Here is a 13,693-nt window from a genome sequence, read left to right as displayed (position 1 = left end):
CCACTACTTCCACCGCTGGCAATGAACTGCCGACTGTTTTTCCGAGTTAAAGGAGCTTCATCTTCTTCCTCTTCATCCTCCACAGCGGCAACACAAGCAGCACTCCCATTGGGATCAGCAACAGTTTGGGCACACCCATTGGGATCAGTGTCAGTAAGACCGATTACAGGCACTTCTTCAGCAGCAGGAGCTAAAGTGACGGCGTCCTCATCAAAACTGGATACTCGCCGGAGGCGTCTTCTCTTTTTCTTTTGCTCATCAGCAGAAGGCTCGGGCTGACTGGTTCGGCTAGGGCGCCTCGGACGAGTGCTGATAGGTTTCGGGACATCCAAAGTTGTATCAACCTCTGGAAGGGGCACCACTGCCAAGGTACCATTAGGAGCAGCATCGGACGAATCCTCAGCTAACAGATCAAGCATGTCATTTATGTCAGCATCACTGGGGTTCAGAGGCACTTCAAAATAAACCTGCCGTTCATCATCAGGAATCGCCCCGAGCGAAGCAACCAAAGTACTGACTTCCTCAGCAGAGGGTCGCACTCTAAGGCCCAAATTGCTGTCAGTCACAGGCGGATTTGACACAAAAAGGGCGAAAGCTTTGGGAGGAGGTAGGTTCCAAGCCGAGTATGCCACTGGAGCACCAACATTCGAAACTTTACCCCTGAGGATCATTTCAAGTCGGCTTACCAAGTCAACAGAAGGAATTCTCTTATTGGTAACCCGAGTTGAGTCGGCCAGCCCTCGATACAGATATGCTGGATAGGCCCTGTCTTTCAGTGGCTGAATGTTCTTGAAAACAAAATCAGTGACCACAGCTTCGGCAGTCAGACCTCTTTCTTTCAGTAATCCGATTTCAGTAAGCAGCACGCCTGCCTCGGCCACCTCCTGATCTGTGGGAGACTCAGTCCAACTCGGAGTGCGAACGTCTGGCTGTCTTCCTGACCGGGAGGGGAGAGAATTTCCATAATTATCAACTATAAACCACTCCAGACGCCACCCTTTAATGCTATCTTTGAGGGGAATCTCAAGATACTCGGTCTTCCGCCCACGGCGCATCTCCAAACTGGCACCTCCGACCAGCTGGTGTTGCCCCCCGGCCATCCCAGGGCGACAATGATACAGATACTGTTGGGGACCTTCGGCATCCGAAGGTCCTCAAAAACAGGATTTAACAGTATTTCTGGAAGTATAATGTGTGAGCAGGTACCTTCGAACTCAAGTCGGTATCACGGCAGGAGAAGACCAGGATAATACGAAGGTCTTGATACAACGCCGAAGATGTTAGCAGGAGAGCTTCGGCGTGGTTGCAGAAAATGAAACCGACTTAAAGATGAAAAGGCTATTCAGACCTCGATAGATTACTATAGAATTATTATCAAATGTAAAGGGCATGAATGTAATTTTGTATGGGCTGTGCCCCGTGCCTATAAATAGGTGAACAGTACTCCCGTACTGTTCACGCTGACTGAGCATTCGCTTTTTGCGTCACGCTTGTACTGTCATCTCCTTCCGATTGAAGGTACACTTGTAATTCAACGATGTTTTCGTTTATGCCCGATAATAATATATGATTATTCATGTTGTCTTTTACATTCTTTATATTTCATCCTTCGTCATTGTTTAATGAATTTATAAAGGTATGTCCTTCATAACCTTCGTCCGCAAACCATTACATCCTAAGGGAGATAATGCTTCGGAGGACGAAGGACTTTAACGATTAACATTTTCTGTGTTGCCTTGTTCTTAACTCATAGCATTTGAGAACAAGTCTCCAACATTGGCGCCCACCTCCGGTGAACTCACTTCCACTCTGAGTTTTTTGAACACCTTCGGCGATCATAAACCTTCGTCATGGCGCCGAAGAAGGTTTCAGCGACTGGGGTTGCAGCTCTGCAACCACTGGACCACAATCAGGAGACAGTCTCCCTGCGGGAGGCCCGAAGCCAGAAAAGGAAGGCTGTCAGTCCGACACCACCAGAGGACGAGATAGATCAAGAAATCAGAGATATGGAGATGCTTCATCAACAAGTACAGAGGAAGAAAGAAAAGATGGCCAGGCTAGCTGAACTGCAGAGGCAGATAGACGAAGCCTCTGAAGAAGTTCGTCATCTTGCTCAGGATGAGCAACACCGAAGGCCTCAGCATCAAGACCTTCATCAGGAGGGTTTTCCCAACGAAGATGACTGGTATGACAATTTCCATCATGGGAATTTTGTTTTTGATGATGCTTCTCCTCTGTCCGCTGAGCTGCAGGCTACACCTTGGCCTCCGTCCTACAAGCCGCCTCAGCTCCCCGTATTCGATGGCCACTCAGACCCGAAGCAGTTTTTGATGAGCTACGAAGCAACAGTGTCTTCGTATGGTGGCAATGCTTCAGTCATGGCCAAATCTTTCGTTATGGCTGTCAGAAGTGTTGCTCAAACCTGGTATTCCTCCCTTCGACCAGGAACGATCACTTCATGGCAGAAGCTGAAGGACTTGTTGTTAACTAGCTTTCAAGGATTTCAGACGAAGCCGGTCACTGCTCAGGCTCTGTTCCAGTGCACTCAGGATCATGAAGAATACCTTCAGGCGTATGTCCGAAGGTTCTTGCGCTTGAGGGCACAGGCACCAACGGTGCCAAATGAAATTGTCATCGAGGCCATGATCAAGGGGCTTCGGCCAGGTCCGTCAGCTCAGTACTTCGCCAGGAAGCCTCCTCAAACTTTGGAGAAGCTTCTCTAGAAGATGGATGAGTACATTCGGGCCGATAATGATTTTCGCCAAAGAAGGGAGGAGGCTTTCAGGTTTTCTGAAATGACCAGGGGCTTCGGAGGGAGGTTCTACCCGAGGCACGTGAGATCAATTCATAACTCTACACAAAATGATGATAGAGGAAGCCAGCAGCAAAGGCCACAATGCTCCTCACAGGCTTCGGGGCAACAGCAAAGCTCCTTCCGACCACCAGCTCCAAGAGGCAGAGGCGCCAGGGGCTTTGGAGGAAGATTTGGAGATCAACCGAGAAGAATCTTTTGCTTATTCTGCGGTGAGAACAAAGGCCATACTACCAGGATGTGCCATGTTACCATTCAGAAGCAAAAGGAAATAGCTGAAGCCGCAGCACAACAAGCTCAGCCGAAGCAGGTCATGCATACAGCTTTGTATCATTCGCCCTACATCCCAGAATATGTGGGCAACCATCCTGCAGTCTCTGTTGCTTCGGCGAGTCAGCCTCAAGCTTCCTGGCAACAACCTCCGCCTCCACCCCCGTTGCAACAAGGCCAGCAGCCAGAAGGGAGCCAGTATGCTCCACACCAGAGGGATTTCAGAGAGCAGTCCGAAGCTCGTACAGTCAATAGCACTGTGCCAGAGTCAAAGCACATCTATTGACGAATATCCTACCTTAATAACAATCTTTTTTCATTCAGTTTTATTTTCTGTAATAAAGGACATTGTTTAGGTTTCATGTAATTAGTTTCGTTGATTCCTACAAGAAAAATATGTTTTTTTTTCACAGGCTTGTGATAATAAAAAGGACCTTCGAACTATCGAAAATTCTTCGAAGCAACAAAAAGTCGTTCTAAGGAACGCAGAGTAAGTTTGACGAAGTCACAAAAAGTCGTTCCAAAGGGAGCGCAGTGTAAGTTTTCTGCTCCAAAGTCGTTCCAAAGGGAATGCAGAGCATACAGCGAAAAGTCAACGCTGATACCGCCTAAGTAAAAGGCGAAGCGCGAAAAGTCAACGCGAATACCGCTGAAAGTAAAAGGCGAAGAAGCTCCTAAGGGAGGCTTACAGCGAAAAATAAACGCTGATTCCGCTGAAGTAAAAGGCGAAGAAGCTCCTAAGGGAGGCTTATAAAAGATTGTGTTTTATTGCAGGGATGTGTATGTATCTTTGGAATAAACATCATCTCACATAACATAACATCATCACATCATCTCGCATAGCATTAAGCATCATACATCATTTTGCACATGGCACAAGAGGTGGATACATTATTAATCTACAGAAGAACGGTTTGAAAGGGAGAAATCATAGTCACAAAAAGATACACCATTGATCTTCGGAAATGTAGCTTCGGAAAATATTTTCACGAAGCCTGGATATTTTTCATCAGAACATTGGATATTTTCTTCACGAAGCATGAAAAGAAGGGAAGGTGTTTTTTCGTCAAAGACTCAAAAGCGGTACGTGTAAAATTTCATGCATCGTAAAGAATTGAGTAACAAAAATAGATATATTACATTTGAGGTTACAAAATGTTACACTATATTACATTCCAGAAGTTTTTACAGAAATACTTAATCTTCTCTCAAAACGACTTCTGCAGCCTCGTTCAGGAGCCGGTTGACGACTTCGTCCATAATATCTTCAGCCATCTTTTTAATTTCGTCGTCTCCCTTCGGCTGAGGGCCCGAAGACGCTTTAGTCGGATCTGAAGCAAGACAGGATACGACTACATTGCTATTACAAATCGCAAACAAATCTTAAAACCTAAGATTACAACACGATAAAAACCATTAGTTAATACCTAATTGACCTTCGGTCTCTGCGCTTTTTTCAGCAGCCTCAGCCACTTCTCTAGCATCGTGAATGCCTTTTTCACTTCTTCGAATAATTTCTCCGGCCACCATTATCCCAGATATCAGTAAAAAAATTTCCACCAATTATACTAGCTTCAGCCGAAGGATCTCTTGCATCTTCGAAGGGCAAAGCAGCTTCGGATTGAGCTAAAATTTTTACATGTTCGCAGCCCTTCTTCTCTAAGATGGTGGCAATCCCTCTGGCGCCAGAGAAGGCACATATATCTCCTCGGCTATTTAAAATTTCTTCGAAGGCTTCAGCTTCGTGGTCAATCCATTCGATGACACCTTCGGGGTTGCCTCTCGAAAAGTTTTCCTCACTTGAAAATGCGCCGACCTTGGCGAAGCTAGCCTTTAACTTCTTAACACAATCTATAGATTTGTTATAGCATCTCTTTTTGGACGAACGAAGCTCTTCAACAGTCACTTCTAGGTGATCTGCCCATTGATCGCTGAGTTCACGCTTTGTTTCTTCAAGTATGCGTTCTTCCTTGGCTCTGGCCAGTTGTTTCCGAAGGTCTTCAATTTCGCGCTTCTGAGCTTCAGCTTGACTTTTAAAAGCAGCTTCGTCTTCCTTTATTTTATTTATCAATGAGTATAATATTTTATCTTTTTCGAGACCTTCGTTCCTCAGTTCAATTACTTCGGAACGAAGGTTGCTCAGGGCTATAGTACACCCTTCGTCTTCAGCATCTTTCTGTGCCCTGAGGGCATTGCTAAGTATCAGGCCCTGCGAAGAGGAATATGTGTGCGTCAATAGGTTTTAACAAACAAAAAATTTTGGATTCAACAAAAAAATATACAAGAATTTCATTTATCGCACCTTTAAGCTATTATAAGCCAGGCTGTCGGCCAGATCGTTCTTCGACAGCACCGAGAGCCCGTCTTCTAAAGTTGGGAATCCGAAGCTCTTGCTCATCTCCCGACAGACAGAAATCTCCTTGCTGTCGGGAAGACAGTACAAGAAGTCTTCTTCTCCACTGCCATTGAATATTAACGCTCCCTTTGGATATTTCAGTTTTTGGGCGTAGTGCTGGGCCTCTTGTTCTTCTTTTTCTGATAGTTTTTTCCCCGAAGCATGACGAACAATATAATCACGAACTTTGGGGGATGCTTCGGGGGCAATAACACTGGTTTCTTCAACAAAAGTTGGCTTTGTTATTTTTTCTGTCTCACTTTCCAAGGGTTTTATCTTTTCGGGCTCTGAGGGCCCAGCTTCGGCTTCAGTCTTTTGCTCTGGAGCTTTAGAACCAGAAGTTTCAACTGTTGTTTCAGGAGTGACAACAGCCTTCTTCGGAGGTGTGCTTGAAGATTTGATCGTTTCCAGTACATCTAGCACATTAGCCATTCTCTTTCTTTTCGGAGTCACTGCTGGCACTTTTTGATTTTTTACTGTCTCAATGTTTGCTGCAGGACTCAAAACTTCTGATGTTTTGGAGCCCTCAGTTGCTTCTTTTACCTCTTCCATTTTTTCTGTGGACGGCGCTTCGGCCTTCTCTTTCGTTTCTGATAACAAAATCTTTGATTGTTCCAATTCTATCTTTGGTGGCACTTCGGCCATTTCTGCGACTTCTGGCAGCAAAGTTGGCTCGGTTGGTTTTTCAGCTTCGGTTGCCGAAGAAGTTTCTCCGGTAAACTCAGGCACCGAAGCTGGTTCAATATAGCGCGGCCGATGCGTAAGGACCTTTATCTTCTTCCTTTTCGGTTCTGGCTCGCTAGGAGCAGCTGCAGCTTCTTCTTTTGCAGAGGTTGTGTTTTTTCTCTTCTGCCTTCGAATGGGATAGCAATAGTCAGGGTAGACAAACCCGATGGCATCAAATACCCGATTCAGCCTCTTCTTTTTTCGGCCTCCGAAGGCTGCTGACATTGCAGTGTCTTCGGCCTTCGAATAGGTCCCAAGCAGCTCATCACTTAAATTTTCAATGCTTTTTAACCAGTCATCATCTGGCTCAACGAATTTATCTCCAAACTTGAAGGTATACTTCAACCTGATAAGTCCACCTTCGTCGGCCTCTTTTATGGTTTCTTGTGGCATTTCCCATTTCTCCGCAAGCGGCCATACCCTGAAGGCGATATGCTCTTGTACTAAATCCCTCGTTCCAATAAAAGAACAGATAACGCCGAAGGCCCTCTGGCATTCTTCGGCAGCCTCACTCATTTCAACCTTCGGCCTCCGAAGGCCGAAGCTTTGCCAAATAGGGCGCATAATTATACCTTTGATATCTTCTCGCGCTGTCAGATCATTCTTTACATAAAACCATTCTGTCATCCATTCGCCGGGCCATCTCTTCCGAAAGGTCGGCACGGGACAGCTTGACCCGGACCGAGAAACGAAATTGTAGCAGCCAAAATTATTGTGATACTGTTCCTTACCCCAAGGTTTTGTTTCTTATGATAATTCGTGTATATTGCAGAAACTTTTTGCATCAGGCTTCAAACCTTGGCTTCTCACGGCCCACACGAAGATATTTAGCCTTATAATTGCCTCGGGGGTAAGTTGATGGAGATAAACTTCGAATATTTTCAATACCTCCACAACGAAGCTGCTCAAGGGAAATCGCGGTCCAGCTTTCAAAAAGCTTCGGTACACTACGACTTCATTCTCTTCAGGGTGTGGGCAAGTTTTTTCACCTTCATCGGCCCTCACAATGGACAAATCCCGGAAATACCTTCCTCTCATGTTGACAAGATGATTCTCTTTGATAGTTGATTTACCATAAACTGAATGGCTCGGTCGCCAGGGACGATCTTCGGAGTCCTCGCCACCACTGTCCACATCATAGCTGTCACTGTCACCAGTATCTTCGGACAAACCTTCCAGAATCTCCTTGGTAATCTTTTCTGTATTGGTCTTTGACATCGCTATAAGAAACCCCAAGTTTTTCTCTTCGTCAAGGCTCAGCTTCATCTCAGCAACAGTCTTCTTATCTTCAGACATCTTCGGAGACGCTAAAAAACTATTTTCAAAGCCGAAGCTTCAAAACCAAAAGCCTAGCAAATCGCAGTGCAAGAGCTAAAAATTGAGTAAGCGGGAGCAGTTGGCCAGAAAGCGTGTCAAATGAGTTTGCGGTATGCCCGTATTTATACGCCAAGAGCGCTGAAAATTTAAAGACCCCGCTTGTCAGTGATTGTTGCTATTCTAGCAAAGGGAAGGTGTTTTTTCGGACCTTCGGCGTAAAGCCTTCGTTCATGTCGCAATCTAAATTCGTTATTTTAAACAAATTAATATTGCGAGGGGCTACTGTTGGGGACCTTCGGCATCCGAAGGTCCTCAAAAACAGGATTTAACAGTATTTCTGGAAGTATAATGTGTGAGCAGGTACCTTCGAACTCAAGTCGGTATCACGGCAGGAGAAGACCAGGATAATACGAAGGTCTTGATACAACGCCGAAGATGTTAGCAGGAGAGCTTCGGCGTGGTTGCAGAAAATGAAACCGACTTAAAGATGAAAAGGCTATTCAGACCTCGATAGATTACTATAGAATTATTATCAAATGTAAAGGGCATGAATGTAATTTTGTATGGGCTGTGCCCCGTGCCTATAAATAGGTGAACAGTACTCTCGTACTGTTCACGCTGACTGAGCATTCGCTTTTTGCGTCACGCTTGTACTGTCATCTCCTTCCGATTGAAGGTACACTTGTAATTCAACGATGTTTTCGTTTATGCCCGATAATAATATATGATTATTCATGTTGTCTTTTACATTCTTTATATTTCATCCTTCGTCATTGTTTAATGAATTTATAAAGGTATGTCCTTCATAACCTTCGTCCGCAAACCATTACATCCTAAGGGAGATAATGCTTCGGAGGACGAAGGACTTTAACGATTAACATTTTCTGTGTTGCCTTGTTCTTAACTCATAGCATTTGAGAACAAGTCTCCAACAGATACTTCCACAAACCGAAATGCGGCAGCACACCGAGGTAGGCTTCGCATAGGTGAACGAAGATGGAGATTTGGAGAATGGAATTAGGGTTCAAATGGGTCAAGTTGATATGATAAAAGTCAAGAAGGCCACGGAAAAAAGGAGAGATGGGAAGGCCGAGGCCGCGGAGAAGAAAAGGAGCATAAACTACTGACTCGTGAGTATCTTCGGTTGGGACAGTAGTCCCGTGGCAGATCCGCCAAGAACAGAGTTCCCGCGGAGAAAGAACCCCGATGGAGACGAGGCGGAGAAGCTCAGCTTCGGAAATAACAGACATGTGGTTACCTGCAAAGGGTAACTGACTGTTGGGGTCGATTGTGGGGATCACTGCAGCAGACGAGTTCGCAGTTTTCCTCTTGGGCGCCATCTTGCTTCTCACTGGCGAACAGAGTAGGAGGCGAGTGGCAGAGAAGATTCAGATGCGGGAATGCAAGAACTAGGGCACGGAAAGCAAAGGCGGCTAAAAGCGCAACTCTTATGAGATATTCTTGAGCCAGATACCCTTTCAAAAAGTGCCCAGTCATCACCCGGCGGTTATTTCCGAAATCCCAGCATGCCACGTGGACATCCGACAGTTATTTCCAAAAAAGCCGACGTGCCACTTCATCACTCGGTTATTATCCTCAAAATAACTCGTGCGGCTGGCTATCACTCGGCGTTGCCTCTAAAACGCCGACCTCGTGTTCAATCGCTCGGCATTACTTCTAAAATGCCGGCGTCAACCTTTAAACACTCGGCGTTGCCTCTAAAACGCCGACCTCGTGTTCAAATCACTCGGCATTACTTCTAAAGTGCCGACGTCGACCTTTAAACACTCGGCGTTGCCTCTAAAACGCCGTCCTCGTGTTCAAATCGCTCGGCATTACTTCTAAAATGCCGACGTCGACCTTTAAACACTCGGCGTTGTCTCTAAAACGCTGACCTCGTGTTCAAATCGCTCGGCATTACTTCTAAAATGCCGACGTCGACCTTTAAACACTCGGCGTTGTCTCTAAAACGCTGACCTCGTGTTCAATCGCTCGGCATTACTTCTAAAATGCCGATGACGACCTTCAAATCACTCGGCGTTGCCTCCAAAACGCCGAACTCATATTCTATCGCTCGGCGTTACTTCTAAAATGCCGACGCCGACCTCCAATCACTCGGCGTTATCTCTAAAACGCCGACCTCGTGTTCAAATCGCTTGGCATTACTTCTAAAATGCCGACCTCCAATCACTCGGCGTGGCCTCTAACACGCCGACCACGTGTTCAATCGCTCGACGTTACTTCTAAAATGCCGACGACCGACCTCCAATCACTCGGCGTTATCTCTAAAACGCCGACCTCGTGTTCAAATCGCTTGACATTACTTCTAAAATGCCGACGCCGACCTCCAATCACTCGGCGTGGCCTCTAACACGCCGACCACGTGTTCAATCGCTCGGTGTTACTTCTAAAACGCTGATGTCAACCTTCACATCGCTCGGCGTTGTTTCTAAAACGCCGGTACCGACTAAGATATTACTCGGCAGCTACTTCTGGAGGCGTCAATGTGATGCGCAAGTTATTCATCTACTATATCAAAAGAATCAGTTCAACAATCAGAGAAAGCGAGTCATCGAAAAGGGGGTCAACGACAATTCTTCATTAAGGGGAAGTTAATAAGTTTACAAACCAACTCTTCGCGAGTTGGTGCTTCCCTACTTCTACTCTACATTACTACTACTAAACTACACTATACTACTCTACATTACTACTACATTATTTTAACTACACTATACTAATATCTAAAGACCAGCGGCGTTTAGCCACTGGCCTTGCCGATGCTGCCCTTGCCACCGCCGCCCTTGGTGCTGCCCGTGCTGCTGCCGCCTTTGGTGCTGCCCTTGCCGCCGCTGCCTCCGCCGCCGTTGCTGCCGTCACCATCGCCGTCGCCACCGTCGTCGTCGTCGCCGCCGTCGTCGTCGTCATCTTCGTCCTCGCCGCCGTCCGAGTCCTCCTCGTCCGAGGAGAACTCAGACTCATCCGAGCCCTCGAGCCCGGAGCGCTCGACGGCCCGGATGTACGTCCAGACCTCCGCCGCAAGCCCCTGGGAGTCGTCTGAGTCATCAGACGACTCACGCAGGGGGATGGGAGCCGGAGACCCCTCGGACTCAGAGGAGAACTCCTCCTCTGAGTATTCCGAGTCACCAAACTCCTCCGATGGAGGAGTCGGCTCACGCTTGCGCTTGTTGTTCTTGCCCATGGTGGAAGCTTTGGGAGAGAAGAAAGGGAAGAAACAGAGAACAACAAAGGATGTGAAAAAACCAGAGGAGCAAGGGCGTTATTTATAGAAAGGAAAGGCAACCGCTCACTTCCAACCGCGGTCACTGAACAGTCGCAAAGCATTCAATAAGCACTCCCACCCATCTGAAGACACGTCAGACGGCGGACGCCGTTTCATGCAACACTACACCCATTGGGACTCCAGTCAACAGCGCAAAGGATATGATTACACTAGCCGTCCCATCACATTACTACTCAGAAGTAGTCGTCTAAAACACTCAGCGTACCAAGCCGTCCCTTGCCCACACCCATTGGGGGGGGACGCCCAGGAATTATCAGTATATTTTTCAAAACGGTCACATCCGTGCAGGGCACGCAGTAAATACCTCAAGACAAAAATGAGATATCAGTAAGGATCAGAGGAAAGCCAAATATAGCCAGCAAAGTACAAGATATGACCGACAGAAGCGATGTGAGGACTAGACAGAGAACGTCCATCAAACGTCCAATCAAGTTGCAGAAGCAAATAAATTGCATTACCTAGCAAGATATGGACGGATTGCAAACTCGGCTGCTAAAGACAAAATATATGCTGACCTCTGCAGCAAAATTTTGATGACATAATGCTGACCTCCAAAGCATAATGCGAATAGCTTCATGCCAATTTTTTCAAGCAAAAGGAAGACCTTCGAATGGATTATCCTTAAAAAATCCATTTGAAGGTCGGGGGCTACACCCATTGGGTGCACCTCCGGTGCACCCCATGGAGTATCATTCTAAACCGATATAGCGCCGACTTCTAAGGCGTGGGACAAGATTGAAAAGACCAATCCTCAACCGAGATGCAGGAGCGCGAATGGAGATAATCTTTGGAGAAGACCTTTGAGTAGATTATCTTCTAAAATCTACTCAAAGGTCGGGGGCTACACCCATTGGGTGCACCTCCAGTGCACCCAATGAAGTCCAGAATCCTACAATCCAAAATGCCGACCTCTAAGGCACAAGCACAAAACTAAACTTTGGTCGAACGAGTGATCAGAGCAAGAGAAGACAGCAGGAAGTCATTTTTTGGACCTTGGATCTTTGAGTTGATTACCTCTAAATCAACCCAAAGATCGGGGGCTTGTGGGGGATAGATATCCCCTGGGTCCACTAAAGAAGTAAAAGGCCTCACGAAAGGCCCAAGGGCCCAATAATTCGTAAGGTCATTCTTTCGTGGGCCTAGGGAAAGACAACCAACAAAGAAGAGAAGACATGAGACTGGATTGGTGCAAACCCGGACGGCCCACAACGTCGAACGAATGAATCGCAACAGAGACCCGACTTTCCCGCGCTGAAGCCCCCATGCAACGGAGCCATGCGAGGATAAGTCGGCGAGGGTTACGTAGGGATAAACTCAAGAGGTTCACTATCTTTTAGCTACTTGTTGTTATCATATCACATGTACTGCCCCACGGTCGAGTATATAAGGCCTAGGGGGCACCCCTTCAGAACGATCGACCCTACTTTACTTAGCCACCCACGTAAACTCTCTGTGCCTTCAACTCAGAGAGTCCTCTTGTAACCACACTCGAACACTCATCAGGACGTAGGGTGTTACGCATCTCTAAGCGGCCCAAACCTGCAAATCTTGTCCATTGTCTCTCGTGCGATCGGCACGAACCATTTTGCTACAGTCGTCGACACCGTCCTACTCCTAAAAACACCTTGAGGGGCAACCCCGGGTGTGCGGTCGGACCCAAAACACCGACACTACCCAAGGAGTTTGAGACTTTCCACATACACTATAACACCAGTGTCACTGACAAGTGGAACATAGATCAACTCTTGGCATAGTGTGTCTAGGAGGAAAAGAGGTTAAAGCAGACTGGAGACTCTGTCAACCTCATAAAAGGCAATATCCCCAGACAGAACAAGAACTCAAAGAAGAAGTTCAAGAAGCAGGGTAAACAGAATAACCAGGCTTCCTCAAGCAACAATAATCAGCCAAGACAAGGAGGCAGTTTTTCAGTTCCCCCTGATACCTGCCTCTATTGCAAGAAGACAGGTCATTACAAGAGAAAGTGCCCTGAATTCCTGCAGTATCTACTAGAGAGTGGTAATGACCAAGTTACTTTTGTAAATGAGTCTTTATACTTAGAATATCCCAGTTATTCTTGGTGGATTGACTCAGGTGCAACTGTACATATTGCAAACTCTCTACAGGGACTCCGTACAAGCCAAAGGCTCCCAAGGGGCTGAAGAACAATTAGAGTGGCAAATGGAGTTGAAGCAGAAGTCGAGGCCATTGGAGATATACATCTTAAATTACCTAATAGTTTTGTACTGTTATTGAGAGACATACTTTATGTACCTTCCTTGCGAAGGAACCTTATTTCGGTTTCTAGATTAGATGATAAGCACATTCATTGCCATTTTGGTGATAGACAGTGTGTTATTCAGTTTGATGATAAAGATGTTGGTCTCGCCATCCGACGAGATATGCTTTATTTACTTTCGCAAACTGATGTTGTTAATGTATTAGATATACCAGAAAACGATCCAGCCAACAGTGGCAGGAAAAGAAAACGAAGTGATGGAGAAACCTCGTCAAAATGGCACTATCGTTTGGGCCATATTTCGAGGGGGGAATAGAAAGTCTCGTTAAGGAACAGATTCTCCACCCCCTAGACTTCACAGACTTAGAGCAATGCAGAGATTGCATTAAGGGTAAATTTGCGAAGCAGATTAAGAAAAATGCTAAGCATAGTACGAGAGTGTTAGAAATTATTCATACAGATATCTGTGGTCCTTTTTTAGTTAGGACAGTAGATGGGTTTAACTCGTTCATAACCTTCACAGATGACTACTCTCGCTACGGTTATATTTATCCCATTAAGGAAAGATCAGAAGCTTTAGACAAGTTTAAACAGTTCAAGGCTGAAGTAGAGAATCAACACGATCTGAAGATAAAG

The sequence above is a fragment of the Zea mays genome, chromosome 5, assembly GCF_902167145.1.
Source record: "Zea mays cultivar B73 chromosome 5, Zm-B73-REFERENCE-NAM-5.0, whole genome shotgun sequence".
NCBI classification, from domain to species: domain Eukaryota; kingdom Viridiplantae; phylum Streptophyta; class Magnoliopsida; order Poales; family Poaceae; genus Zea; species Zea mays.
The sequence above is the reverse complement of the archived record's forward strand: the minus strand, read 5'-3'. Positions refer to the sequence as shown.